The sequence below is a fragment of the Ochotona curzoniae genome, unplaced genomic scaffold (assembly GCF_017591425.1).
Source record: "Ochotona curzoniae isolate NIBS_2020 unplaced genomic scaffold, NIBS_Ocur_1.0 contig_1, whole genome shotgun sequence".
NCBI classification, from domain to species: domain Eukaryota; kingdom Metazoa; phylum Chordata; class Mammalia; order Lagomorpha; family Ochotonidae; genus Ochotona; species Ochotona curzoniae.
In genome coordinates this window covers 33,465,875-33,479,368 of record NW_024464918.1, presented here as the reverse complement: position 1 = coordinate 33,479,368, position 13,494 = coordinate 33,465,875, and the positions used below count along the sequence as shown (strand labels likewise).

At 41.3% G+C, this 13,494-nt stretch overlaps 1 pseudogene; it reads left to right on the top strand.

Moving 5' to 3' along the window:
* Positions 1-12,783: 12,783 nt before the first annotated feature.
* The window catches only part of LOC121152469, a 48,786-nt pseudogene continuing 48,075 nt past the window's right edge, over positions 12,784-13,494 (top strand).

Sequence of the window (13,494 nt, the reverse complement as noted above, 5' to 3'; positions counted from 1 at the left end):
AAAGGTTTCAAGGGAAATGCCAGTGCTAAAACTCGGCTCTCCCAGTTACCAGCTATGCCTTTGTCAAGTTATTCAATCTTTCTCTGTTTCGTCATCCATCGACTGGGCAGTTATAAAAGAGTTCCTATCTCATTGTTTGGTTGGTGGCAACAGAATGAGTTAATTTGTGCAATTACGAAGGCTAGTGCCAAGCACACAGCAGGTACTTCAGAGAGTCTGCAGAAAGAGGCCAACACCATGGCGTAATGCATAAATCCTCTCCCTGACATGATGAACATTAACTCATGTCCTGGCTGCTCTGCTTCTGTTCCATCTGCCTGTTAATGACCTGGACAGGCAGTGGAGGATAAGCCAGATGCATGGACCCCTGCCCCCCACGTGGCAGGTGTGAAGCTCCTGGCTTTGACCTGGCTCAGCTTTGACTGTTGAGGCCATGTGGGGAATGAACCAGTGGATTGAAGATCTCCCCATACCACCCTGCCCTGTCTCTTCTTTTTTTGTAGCTATGACACCCAAATAAATATTTTAAAAGTTCACAGGAAATACATGTCATGAAAATACATTACACACATTTCACGGGAATTTGATCAACAGAGCAAGCTTATCTGTTAATTCCATTTTCTGTGAACTTCACAATCTATCTTTGTAACAAGTTCAATAACCACTGGATATTACTATAGGGAAGTGAATATTAATGACATAAACCTACATATGAAGTCAACCATATGGTAGTTTCATTATTGTTTGTTCCTTTCTATGTGAGTCCAGTGAAATTGTTTATAGTAGTTTTCCCTAATCTGCAGGGGATATCTTCTAAACTCATCAATATGTGCCTAAAACCATGGGCAGTAATGAAAATACATTATGTTTTTTTTCCCAGAAATTTCTCCTACAGCATTTTAATTTATATTTTAGGTACAGTGAGAAATAAACTGCAAAACAGAACATACAAGCTAGTCTAATGAGTTATCTGAATGTATTCTCCTTCCACATACTTCAAACTACCGTGCTCACGCTTCTCTTTCTTGTGATACAAGGTAAAACAATGCCTATGTGAAGAGACTGAATGCAGCTGAACACCTTCTGCCATAACCATAAGACAGTGCCATCAGTTAGAACACATGTTGCTTTCATATGTTTCATGCACAAATTTAATATTTCTTCTATCTTAACCATTTGTCTTCCACCATGCTATAACTTGGCAGTCTGGGGTATGACAGCCAAATTAGAGTGCATTTTTTACCATTATTTACAATTATACAGACAGAAAACATCAAAATCTTAGCAAGCTCAGTATATGTTTTTTTTTTCTTTCCTGATTAAATTCTGAATTTTCATCTTTCTACTTAAAAGAAGTGCTCAATGGCTTTTCTTTGGCACATCTAGATTGCCAGCATCCTGCTACTGTGCTTTGGGATCATTGCTTTAAAAAGCAGATGACGAAGCACAAAGCTGACCTGTCCCGACAGCCCATCTGATCCCTAACATAGACATTAATGAGCGGGTAGCGTATACAGCATGGACACATGGCACAACAGGGATGGTTTCCATCCCAGCAGGATCTAGCAGGGTAGTAAGCGATTTCATCATGCCATTCACAAATGTACACAGCTTAAAAGTTATAAGGTTTTACTTCTGGAATTTTTCATTTACTGTTTTTGAGCCATGGTGGAATTGATACCATAAGAAGCAAAGCCACAGCAAATGGGAGAACCACCGCGTATCAGTGTGGATGCTCTCATTTATAGCTGAACCAAACAGAAAGATTACTCAGTCAACTGAACAGACTCTCATACTATCTGTGGAAACTATTTTTCAAGATTATGATATAAATTTAACTCTCAAGAAAACTGTGATGAGCCATATTTTAATACCTAATTTAAATAAGTTAGCCTTTGATTGAATTTGCCTCATTCTGAGCTGGATAAATCTAACTTTCCTGAGTTTCACATTTATCTTTTCCATAATAACTTTTTCAATTTCCTAGAATCCCTTCATTATTTTTCAATTGTTTGTTACAAACCAAAAATTAAATTTTCTTTGCTCTTTTCTTCAAAACAACATTAATGTTATCATCAGCATCTCATTCTTTCTTGGTTTAAAACAGCCTTAAATTCAATAATGTTTCCACTTTCATAAACCTCAACTCCCACATCTGGCCTTATAACACAACTTCCTTCCTTCTCCCTTCATATTATTTGGCTTCCTTCCACTATTTTTCCGTTGTACTCTGTTTCTCCACCAAGAACTTTCTCCCCCAGGAGCTTTGACATAAATCCCTAAAACTTTCATTTCTATTAGTGATCATTCCACACTTTCCTCTACCCCACAAGTCCCTGAAAATGAACGTCTTCATCTGGGCTACCATGGATGTGTAATACTGTGAGATCATCTTAAGGAAACCTGTAGCTTAAGGTCAATTCATCCAGTGGTAACCATGCTAAACAAAGAACTGGGAATACCCCCATTCAGAACATAAAAATCCCAACCTTTAATTAGGAGTTTCCTCGTGCATGTCAAACAGACACACGAGTACCATCAATTCCTCACAATGAAATGTAGTGCCCAAGAGGATGGGCCAAGGAAAGCCCCAGTGGTCTCCACTTATTCCAGTTCAACCACACAGCATTTTCTGAACAGACCTGGAGCCATTGATGGGTCAGCACAGTTAGCAATAGAAGCTGCCAGGGAGGCAGATGGACTGGAAATACATCAGCAACACCTCATGCACACAGCCATGGACCTACTGAGGACAGACCAGACAGAAATAAACCAAAGCTTTTATTATAGTCGTTCAAATAACAATTGCTGGAAAATACTGGTGCATTGGTCATTTTTTTTCTCTTTGGAGAACATATGTTTGCCAATGGAGTTTAAAAAAAAAATACAGTGATGCAAAATTCTTGATCAGAAAAGGACAGAGAAAAACCAACTTTCACCAAGCAACAAGCGTGATTTTGTTCCTCTTAGAATGAAACACACCATGTTCCGTACTTCAATTCCACAATGGTGCACTGCCAGACGAGCTCCAGGATCCACTAGGAACATTTTCCTTGGCATCAGGCTCCACATTTGGATCCAAAGCTGTTCTTTCTGAACGAACAAGAAACTTAGGTAATATCCTTTTCTGGGGGCAGGAACTTCAAAAATATATACTGGCAACGAAGCTACTCACACTTCGAAAGCTTCTATTTTCTAGTAATTACAAAACTGTCAACAAATAAACCTGGAGAGAACATTTATAAGCTAAGCTTTACTTTACCCATTGTTAAAGTATGTACATCTGTTGAAACTATTAATTGGTACTTGGAAATAGCAGCTAGCACTTTAGAACATTTACTGAAGAAAGATGATGTGTCTGACTCCTAACACAAGGAGATTTGTCTCGAATCTTGCTATGCCGTTTGGGACTGGGGCAATGCAAACAGCAGTGGTTTCCTTACAATGGCAGGGTTTCTGTGCATCTTCCTTGGTCACCATCATGTCAGATCTTTTTGACATTTGATGACAAATCTCTACAGACAATCGGAACCGTTGATAAAAATGACACCCTACCCCAAGTCATTCTTACCACCCTCCCATGTAAAGATTAGCACCATTATCACTGCCAACAGCACCCTCACAACAGCTGTGTCCATCATCATCAAATCTAGCAAATTTACTGCCACCAGATCACCACCATCACCACATCACACCATCACACCACTACTGTTGCCATGTCCATCACTGTTGGCACCAGTACCATCTCTGCTGCCACCATATCCGCAGTACGTTCTGCAGGACTTTCTTGTTCATTTCATTTGTGGACATGTGCGTCTAGTGGCCAGCTCCATCTACTGTAATTATCTACACTAGCTAGACAGACATGGTACAACTACACCTGTATTCCTCCTAGCTGCTTTGTGTTAACACTATCACACTGAAGGCTCTTAGGTATTTCTACCTTCACTTTTATCCCTTGTATATGTTCACACAGTAACAGCATCTTTCTTTCCTTCTTTCTTTTTTAAAGATTTAATTATTATTTTTATTGGAAAGGCAGATTACAGAGAGAAGGAGAGACAGAGACAAAGATCTTCTGCATGCTGGTTCGCACCTCAAGTGCCTACAACAGCTGGAGCTATGCCAGGAGCCAGGCGTTTCTTCAAGGTCTCACATACAGGTGCAGGGTCCCAAAGCTTTGGGTCATCCTCAACTGCTTTCCCAGGCCACAAACAAGGAGCTGGATTGGAAGCGGAGCAGCCAGGACATGAACTGGCACCCACATGGGATCTGGGTGGATGCCAGGCAAGGATTTAGGCTATTGCATCGGGCCTTTTTCCTTCTATCCTTTCTTCCTTCATCAGGATGCTAAGGAAGTTTAAATTAATAAAGTTAAAGAGATTTTCTATGTTCTCTTTCATTCATCTCTCCTGTTAGAAGTCAAAGAACCAGTCTTATTTTTTTGTAAAATGCGTGCACCTTTGTTCCTATTACTTAATTCTGCGTATTCGTATCTAAGAAATGTTCAGAAAAGTGACTTCCACACTTCAACAACAACAACAAAACAAAACACCAACTAGAGAAAATGCTGTTCACAGATGCTAAAGCAAGAGTAGTGCAAGCTGACTGCAACACCTTTTAGCTTCGATTTCGTTACTCGCCTTAGCAGAGACTTCCTCCGGGGAAGAGCTGGGGTAGAATTACTGCAGCACACCGCTGAGGCCCGCATGCACCAGCAGACCCTGAATCAAGTCAAGTGATTCAGTAGGAAAGCTACAAAGTTGTTTTTCCCAGAGCATCTGTAGCTCAATTAATTTTCTATGTATTGCATTTGGTGCCAGAAAAACCACTTCTTTGAATGCAATGTACATAGAAGAGGAAAGAATTGGATGAGTTTTAAATCCCCTGGCTACCCTGGGCTGCTCTAGGATTTTCTACCATTTGGGGACAGCATCTGTCTTACAAGTTTTTTGAAACATGAATCATGATTCTAGCTGCAGAAAAGAAGCATTCCTGAAAGTACTTCATCTCAGCCACAGCCTCAAGGCTGCACTTGCAAAGTGTGTGAAATCTATTAGGATTATGGGAGCAAGATGGAAGGAGGCAGTTAGCAGTCATTCCAGCAATGCCTTTGTCTCATGGCAACAACTGTCATCCGGAAAGGCACACACTTTCCCCACAGCAGCGATATCTTCACAGACACGAGTCAATCCTGAAAATGGGAGCTCCAGGCAGAGGAAAAGCCTTCTAGGCTGCAGCCTGACGAGCTTAATCACCAAACAAAGATAGTTTGATGGTCGCCTGGTTTCAGGGATTAAGGAGGCAGTTTGTTCCACTGCCAACTCCTTCCTAATAAACCTCTCCAAGTGAAGTCCATCTAATCATTATCTGTTCAAACTGTAAAGATTAATCCTATAGCCTAAGCAATCAGAAGAAGGGTTTTGCGATGGGATTCTTGGTTAATGTTGTGCCAGAGACATCAGGATCTAAAGAATGGAGTCCTGCCCTAAAAGCCAAGCTGACCTGATTCTTTTGCCAAATTCATCTCCAAGTGACTCAATCATTGCCCTTGACGAAACGGGCTCAGCAGTGAGCTCCTTAGATCATCAAATAAGTAATTAAACTGCCCTGACCTGAAATTCCTTATCTGAAAGATGAAGAGAATCCTATGTTCTTATGACACTGTAATCTCCCTACGGATGAATCCTTCTCTACCCGACAGGAAACTTCTGGGTTAAGCTGTCTTTTCCTTGCTAAAGTAGAGTGAAGGCATCATTAGCACTATGCCTCGCCATACTTTTTGTTTATTTGACAAGTATTACTGAGTTTCTGCCATGTGTATGACTTACTATTCAGTACCAGGTACAAAAAGGTCATGGAGAAGAGACAGTTGGTTTCCTTATGGAACTTACAATCTAGTATGGAAGACATATATTAATAAAGTAACACTAAAATAACTGCATTATTGCAATCGTAATAATTCCTGTTATCAAGAAAAGTAGGAAGCCAAGCAGGATTTAGGTACCCTTCCCATGGGATATACTCAAGCTAAATGTGTTAACAGAACTGGATGAGGTGGAAGGAATTGGGAGAAGAAAGAAGAGAATGTGAGAAAGAGTAGATCAGGTCTCAAAGAGGCCCATGGCAACCATGCTGCAGGACGTGGAGAGGCACAAAATAAACCTAAGAAAAGCATCACGTGGACTACTAGGCCCATGTGCATGCAGAGGTGTTAGGTGTAGTCTAGTTATCAGCGCCCTCAGCCAAGAAGCCACTGCGTCACCATCACCAGAGGACATCACAGACCCACAGAAAGCTGTCTCTCCACCTCACTACAGAGAAGAGCCCTGAGACCTAAGTGCCAAGGGTGATGCAAGTGTTCCACCTGCTGTTCCTCATTCTAACATGTGAGTGATTTGAGATGAGCATAACATATCAAACGTGGCATTACCACTCTTAGCATAATCTTCATCCAGAATTTCTTTGTTGGCTTTTTCTTTTATTTCTGTGCTATCCAATGATGTTAAAATCTATGGTTTTATATGATAATATGACAGTCTACTTTATAAATGGCTTATGATACATTCAACAAATATTCCTGGAACTGAAATTGCAAAATCACTCTACCAAACCCTTCATCTATTTCCTGCTGCCTCCTCACAGCACAGATATTTGTGGACAGAAACAATGACTCAGCTCATACACAGTATTGAAAGCCAGTTTTAGCACACTTTATCAAAGTGTTACTTGGTTCATAAACACACACGTGCTATTTTGTCTGGACTCTGAACAGCTGCTTCCCCATTTTCTTCTCTCCTACCTGCCTCCCAAATAAGCAATGACTTGTCCATCATCTTGCACAAAGAACACTAACTGCACTTTCTGTCCTCACTTCTCAGCATTAGGAGCAGGGTCATTGCATCAGCTCAGGAACAGAAAGCTCTATCTGCCACCAGGACCTGCGCCGCACTACCTCTAACTCCATTCTCTTTATCCCTTTCTCCATTTCACATCTGGGTTGACTTCTATGCAGTCCCAACCCCAACCACTCCAGCTTGAGTCCACTGCTCTCAGGCATGGTTTCTGTGGATTACTGACAAATCCAGCCACAGGACAACTTGCTGAAGGCTGACTCTGCTTTCATGGTGCTGGCCTGAGTTGCTTAGCTCTCACCATGCCCCTGCCCTCTCCCTCTTTTGCACCCACTTTCTCCAACGCCAAAACCAACACTTTTTTTTAGAAATTAGAAACATTTTTTTCTAACCTAACCTCGTAATTTTTCTCCCTATTAAAAAAACTAATATTGCTTATGGAATAAAAATACAATGAACACATTTGAATAAGATGCAAAAGACAAATAGAACTCAAAGTCAAATTACTCAGGAAAAGCAAGACTTACCATATCAATGTCTGTTCAGACCCCTGCCCTTACATCCTCTCTGTATAACTGCTCAAATGATTTATGGTCACAATTCTACTGCCATAGGAGCATAAAGAGCAGAATGGTCACATTCCTCACTGTCTCTCTGCTGATAAATCATGATTTTAAGCCAAATTTTGAAAAATGGCTGCACAGACTTCTGTTGTGTGTGTGTGCCTTTATGGTTTGTGCCCTGTGTGCATATGTGAATGTGTATTTGAGTAACAGAGGGGCATTTGGAATGTTCCAGACATATCAATGCACTTAGTGCAGGAGATGATGGAGGGTTGGCTGCTGACTTGAAACATTTTAGATTCCTTTTTCTTTGATAATTCCTCTATATTTATTATTATTATTATTATTTCTTAGTGAGCCAGACAGAATATGAGGCAAGACAAGGGCTGAGAGATAGCTCCCATTGGCTGGTCCATTCCCCAAATGCCTGCCACAATCAGGACTGGATTTGTACCAAAGTAAATAGCCAGAAATACAATTCATGTCTCCCACATGGATGGCAGGATCCCAAATACTTCAGCCATCGCAGCTGTCTCCCAGAGTCTGCACCACTAGGTAGTTATAATTAGGTGGTGAAGACAGGGATATGGGACATGGACATGTTAATGGGTGTCAACCCCCCAGATCAAGCATTCACCCCAATATTTTAAAGAGGGACACTCACAGAGTAATGATGTCACAAATATATCCACATCATAGCCTCTGAACTGCCAATATATTCCCTTAGACGGTAAAAGGAATTTTGCAGATAGAAGTAAGGTAACAAGGTTAAGCTTCTGGGAAGTGTTAGCAGCAAGAGGAAACTAACATGAGTCATATTCAAAAGTTTGTGGGAGAAAAATAAAGAAATTAAAGAAAAGTTTGTGGGAAAATGCATAGAACAAACAGACTTCATCCATAGATGCCATCCAAATAAGGCCTTAATTCTGTATTCCACAGTTTCTGAAATACCCTCAATATGAGGCCCATCCCTAGTTTTTGCCCACTGCATCCCCCAACACAGTTCTAAGAGATTGACTAAAACCACCTCACTCCTTCTAGGGACTCTTGTCCAACTGTCTGGACTACAATCACAAATGTAAAACTTTTCCTTCACAAACAATGTCTTAGAGTTCTGCAGATTACAACCCAAGAGTAAAGCTAAGTCTGTGTAAAATGCTCCCTCATTTTAACAGGATAAAGCAAAATCATCACTCAGCTTTAAGGAGAATCACCCAGATAAGAACCACAATGAGCCATTGTATTATATCCGCTTCAGGGTTCTTCGGTCACAAGCAATTGATACAGGAGCTGGCTCGCTTAAGAAAACAGAGATTTTATGGCAAGGCTATGAAGGGACGCTTGAAGTCCACAGGGGGCTGAGGATGGAAGCTTGGGCAGGTCAGCCCCAGGGAACCTCTGGAGCCCCTAGTAGCACAAGCTAACACACAGAATCATGAGGGCACTGCCCAGGGGGTGGAAAAGCTGTGAGTCCTGGGGCAGAGTCATGTGTCCTGCCCTCAGAAAGCTGGGAAAGGCAGAATGATTGACAGTCCTCGAGTTAATCATCTTAACAGCCAGTGGTTCTGCAGCTTTTCTGCCCAGGCAGGCATCATCTCACACACGTTACAGACATTAGTTCATTCAGCGCTCAGAGCCACCTTGCATGGCTAGTTGTGTTATTGGAACCACTTTGACCTAGCAGGAGACTAAGATCTAATCAGAAGTTGACTACTTTGACCAAGGTCATAGAGCTCATAAATAGCCATGTCAGCATCTCACTCAGGCAGGGTGATTCCAGAGACTGACAGCCATTGTGCCATGAGACCTTTCTGAATCTCCCAATTTTCCAATATGGGGTATTTTATCAGTACACTAAGGAATGGCTGAGAATGGCAAGAACAATACTGGGATCCAAACTACCATTAGTAGTTACTGGACAGTAATTCACTATGTGACATAAGGCCAAACATACAAAATTAAATATGGAGCAGCTGGATTTCCTACTGCTGCACAGACAATACTAGTGGGACATAAGGTAACGGGCTGAGACAGAAGCCCGAGGAAGACAAAGATTTTCAGCACCCAGAACTTTGGGCAGCCTAACATGGGTTAAGCATCTGGCACACAATAGATACTAAAAAACACCTTTTGAAAAAAAATAATGAATGTGATAAATACAGCTAAAATAATTAAATGACTTTTCACATCAGATTCAAATGCTACAGTTATAAGAAATGTTGAAGCAAGAAATGAAAAGGCAGGCAGGGTCACGGGAAACTTCCTGGAGTAGAAAACACCAACCTACAGATGCTAGTTTTCAATCTTCCAGTAAGGAGGTGGTTGAAAAAAAAAAACTATAGCCTCTTCATTATTTATCTGAAGAATTTTCTAGAACACGAGTTGTAATGAAAGAAGTTAACATTTTAAGAATTTTAAAAATGTATTTATTTTAAGAATGTTCCCATGTGAGTTGGAAAGGGCTTAGAAACAAATGCCCTTGACAGTGTTTTACACTGTGATAATTGGATTTAAACGCATTCACAAAGCTGAGCATTATCAGGGGAGGGGTACAAGGAGACTATATAAAGGAAAAGAATATAACTGCATTTTTAATGCAGTGAAGTAAGTTAGAGGATAAGAAGAAGGCTAAAGTTTTTTTTTTCATTATACAACTCCATGCAGAACTGAAAGAACTAATTTTCCTCAGTTTTCAGTGAGATTAGAGATCTAACACTCTATTAAGAACCTCCTACAGAAATTATGCCCTTTTATGAAGACGATTTTAATTTGTGACAGAAAGGAAAAGTGCTGAAATGGAGATGCCTCACTGGGTAACAGCTATCTTCAAGGACAAATATTAAAATCCATTACATTATTTTCATAGAATACCAAATTGAGTAACTGCCTAGCATATTCTCTGCAAATATGAACTCCACTTGAATTTTATAAACATCAATAGCCAAAGCAACGAGCTTAAATAGACATTTTATGAATATTTGTGAGCCCAGAGTCAAGCAAGACTCACAGGTACTCTCTACTCAATGCAACCCGGGGAGGAAGCTGCAAACTACTACGTCAGTCCCACCAGAACATAGGCTTGACATGTAAACTGAGAAGTTAGCTACTTTGAATAATCAGAACTAGCAGAGTGGAGCAGAGGGGTGTCTGGCCCACTCTCATGTCAGTGTCTGAGGTTGCCTCGTGGCTCTGCTCTGGATTCCAGCTGCCTGTTAATGCCCGTGCTGGCAGGTGGCAGCTGAGGCTCAAGCAGCTGAATCTCTGCCATCCACATGGAAGAGCCAGATTAAGTCTCCTGGTTTTGCCATCGACAAGTCTCTGCTGCCAGAATTTGGGAGTGAACCAAGAAATGAGAGAACTGTCACTTTCTGTCTGCATTTCCTATTGATTAACTTAAAAAAAAAGTTCTGGGAAGCTACTCCATTAAGACTGAACCCCCAAAAGCAGAAGCTGAGAGATATGAAATGGCCTTTGGAAATCATGACACGGGATTATTTGCCGTAAACATTACTCAAAGAGAGGTATTTGGACATGCGTGAGACACACATGGAGCTACTTGTAAGCATCTTCTTTTGCTACAGTTTTACAGAGCATACGGAATTCAGACTAGGCAGTCCCCTGAGGACAAGGCCCGGTCTCACTGCTGCACTGTAATTTCCCACCTACAGCAAAGAAATAGCAAGTGCTCATTAAAAAATTTAGGTGGCTAAACAGATACAACAAAGGGCTATGAAGTGTTCATAACTGTGAGTTTCAACTTTCATTAAACTATAACACAGAGAGATTGAAAGAATCACAGGTTAAAAGCACAACAGTTCTCTCAGTGCAACTTGACTGCTTCCCTGATAAAATCTACCTGTGATCAGCCCAATGTCTAATTCATCATCTACTTTCTCTTCTTTTCTAGTTCTTTCTGGAAAGTGTTCCAGGCCCTCTTGAACTCAGTCTACCACTGTAGTGTAGAAGAAGTTGGATATACCTCAGGGACAGATACGTCTGGTGACATGTGACCTTTAGGCATAGTCTAAGAGTTCCAATAGACACAAAGGCACATCCTTTAAGAAGGATGCCTGGACAGGGATACACGTATCAAACCTACAAGGGCATATAGGCACAGCAAAGCAGAGGATCATGGGGTGAACATGCCCAAAGGGGAGTCAGTGCAGAAATCAACATGGGAGGGTCAGGATACACAGTGACTCTAACTTGTGTTGTCTACCGAGAGGGTACCACAGATGAGGTGGGAGGCCTAACTCCGTTTAGTGGGAGATGTGTTTATTCAGCCACATCCTGCCTCACGGTCCAATACACAAAGCCTGCCAGGGAGCAGAGGCTCCAAAAATGTTGTTTCAGTCTGGACCAAAGATAGTCAGGGTGCACAGCCACACACAAAGGACAAGTGAAGAGCAACAGGTCACTGAGATGACAAGACAGCATCCCCTTTCCCCCAGGACCTGTGACCATTTCCTTAACTTCCCTGGGTCTGGAAACCACCATTTTAGTTTGTGTTAAAAGTAAAATGGTGACACTGACCTCAGCGAATTTGCTGCAAGGATTACCTGCGGTATGGTTTGCGTCAACTGCCTGGTACGAGGCTTGGCACCCAGAGACACTCCATAAACGGCAGCAATTACCGGGGTCTGTTGTGTGCTGCTGAGCTGGGCAGCATCTCAATGTTTGCTATTGTATCTGCTTTGGCAGGGTTTGGCAGGGGACGCTGAAATGGAGCTGGAGAGCCTGATGCTGAAAGCAGCGCGCTGCGACTCTGTTCTGGTTTCAGCCAGGATTGTTTGTTCAGTCCTAACAGCTAGTGTGAGTCCCCCTTTGGGACCCTGGGAAATCACCAGCCACGCGGTAACCAAAAGGCAGGCAAGAAACCCGAGCAGCCGGCAGGGAGGCAGAGGAGGCCTTTGTGGAGAAAACATTTGTTCCCCTTAAAGAAATAGGATGTTTGAAAAGAAAACATGCAACATGGGAGCTGCAGACTCCAGCACATGCGTTTCAGTTACCACTCACTCCAGATGGGCTGCAGGAGCCAGCCAGCTACATGACATAGTCCCTTGCCAGGAACAAAACTCACTACAGAGAATGCTGTGTTCCTGCACAAAATAATTCTTGTGTTTTATATATATATACATAAATGAAATATATATATTCATCTAGTGTTGTTTCCATCACTCTTTTCCAACAAGCGACTATGTTCCCCTATTCCCCATAATCGATTCATAGTTCTGGGTGTTTCTGAGACTGCTAATTTTTCTCAAGCTTGAAAAGAAATGCAAAAGCAAACAAATTCATCTATTCTGGCCTAGACCTGAATTGGGAAAAGTCTGTTGGCAATGGAATCATCTACATCAAAAGTGAACATGGTAATGGAGAAGTGGGAGCTTCACAGCCCGAGACAGAAGACTAGCAAAAACGTGGACACGGGTAAATCTGACATGCAAAGCCAGCAAGATCACATTGGATCTTGGTATTTTGTCTTCCCCCTACAATTTCCTTCTCTGTGAAGTAACTTTCTTTGAAGAACCTGCCCCAAAAGTTGCAATGACAATGTCTTCCCTTCTTTATAGGAAATCGTGTGCCTCGTGGCTTCCTTGTTTCAATCAATGCCATTCAATCCAACCAACCGGCTTTCTACATACAATATAATTCTACACTTGGATTTAGTTTCAACAGCGATTGTTGCAAGTTTCTGTGAATACCATTACTGTGTTTGATCATTTTTCAGCAACTTTTTCTTGTAAACTTTAGTCTTTAGCTCAAATTCCCAAAATGATTTTTACTTTACATTATCATTCAGACTTATCACCAATATTTAAAAATTTTAGGAAATTTGGGATTTAGTAAACATCTCACATTCTTACAATAAGTATTTGTGCATAAACAATTCAACAGATTTTTATATTTTTTAAAGGTCATGAGATTTATAGTTCCTGCTTTAGGTCTTTTATATATTTAGATGAGATGAAAAGTTTCATTTGCTTATGGTATTGGAGCATTTCTGCTCTTTTTTTTTGTCTGAGCATCTTTTCTGTCTGTGCTGTGGAAGCTCTCTAGTTACAAATGTGAAAGAA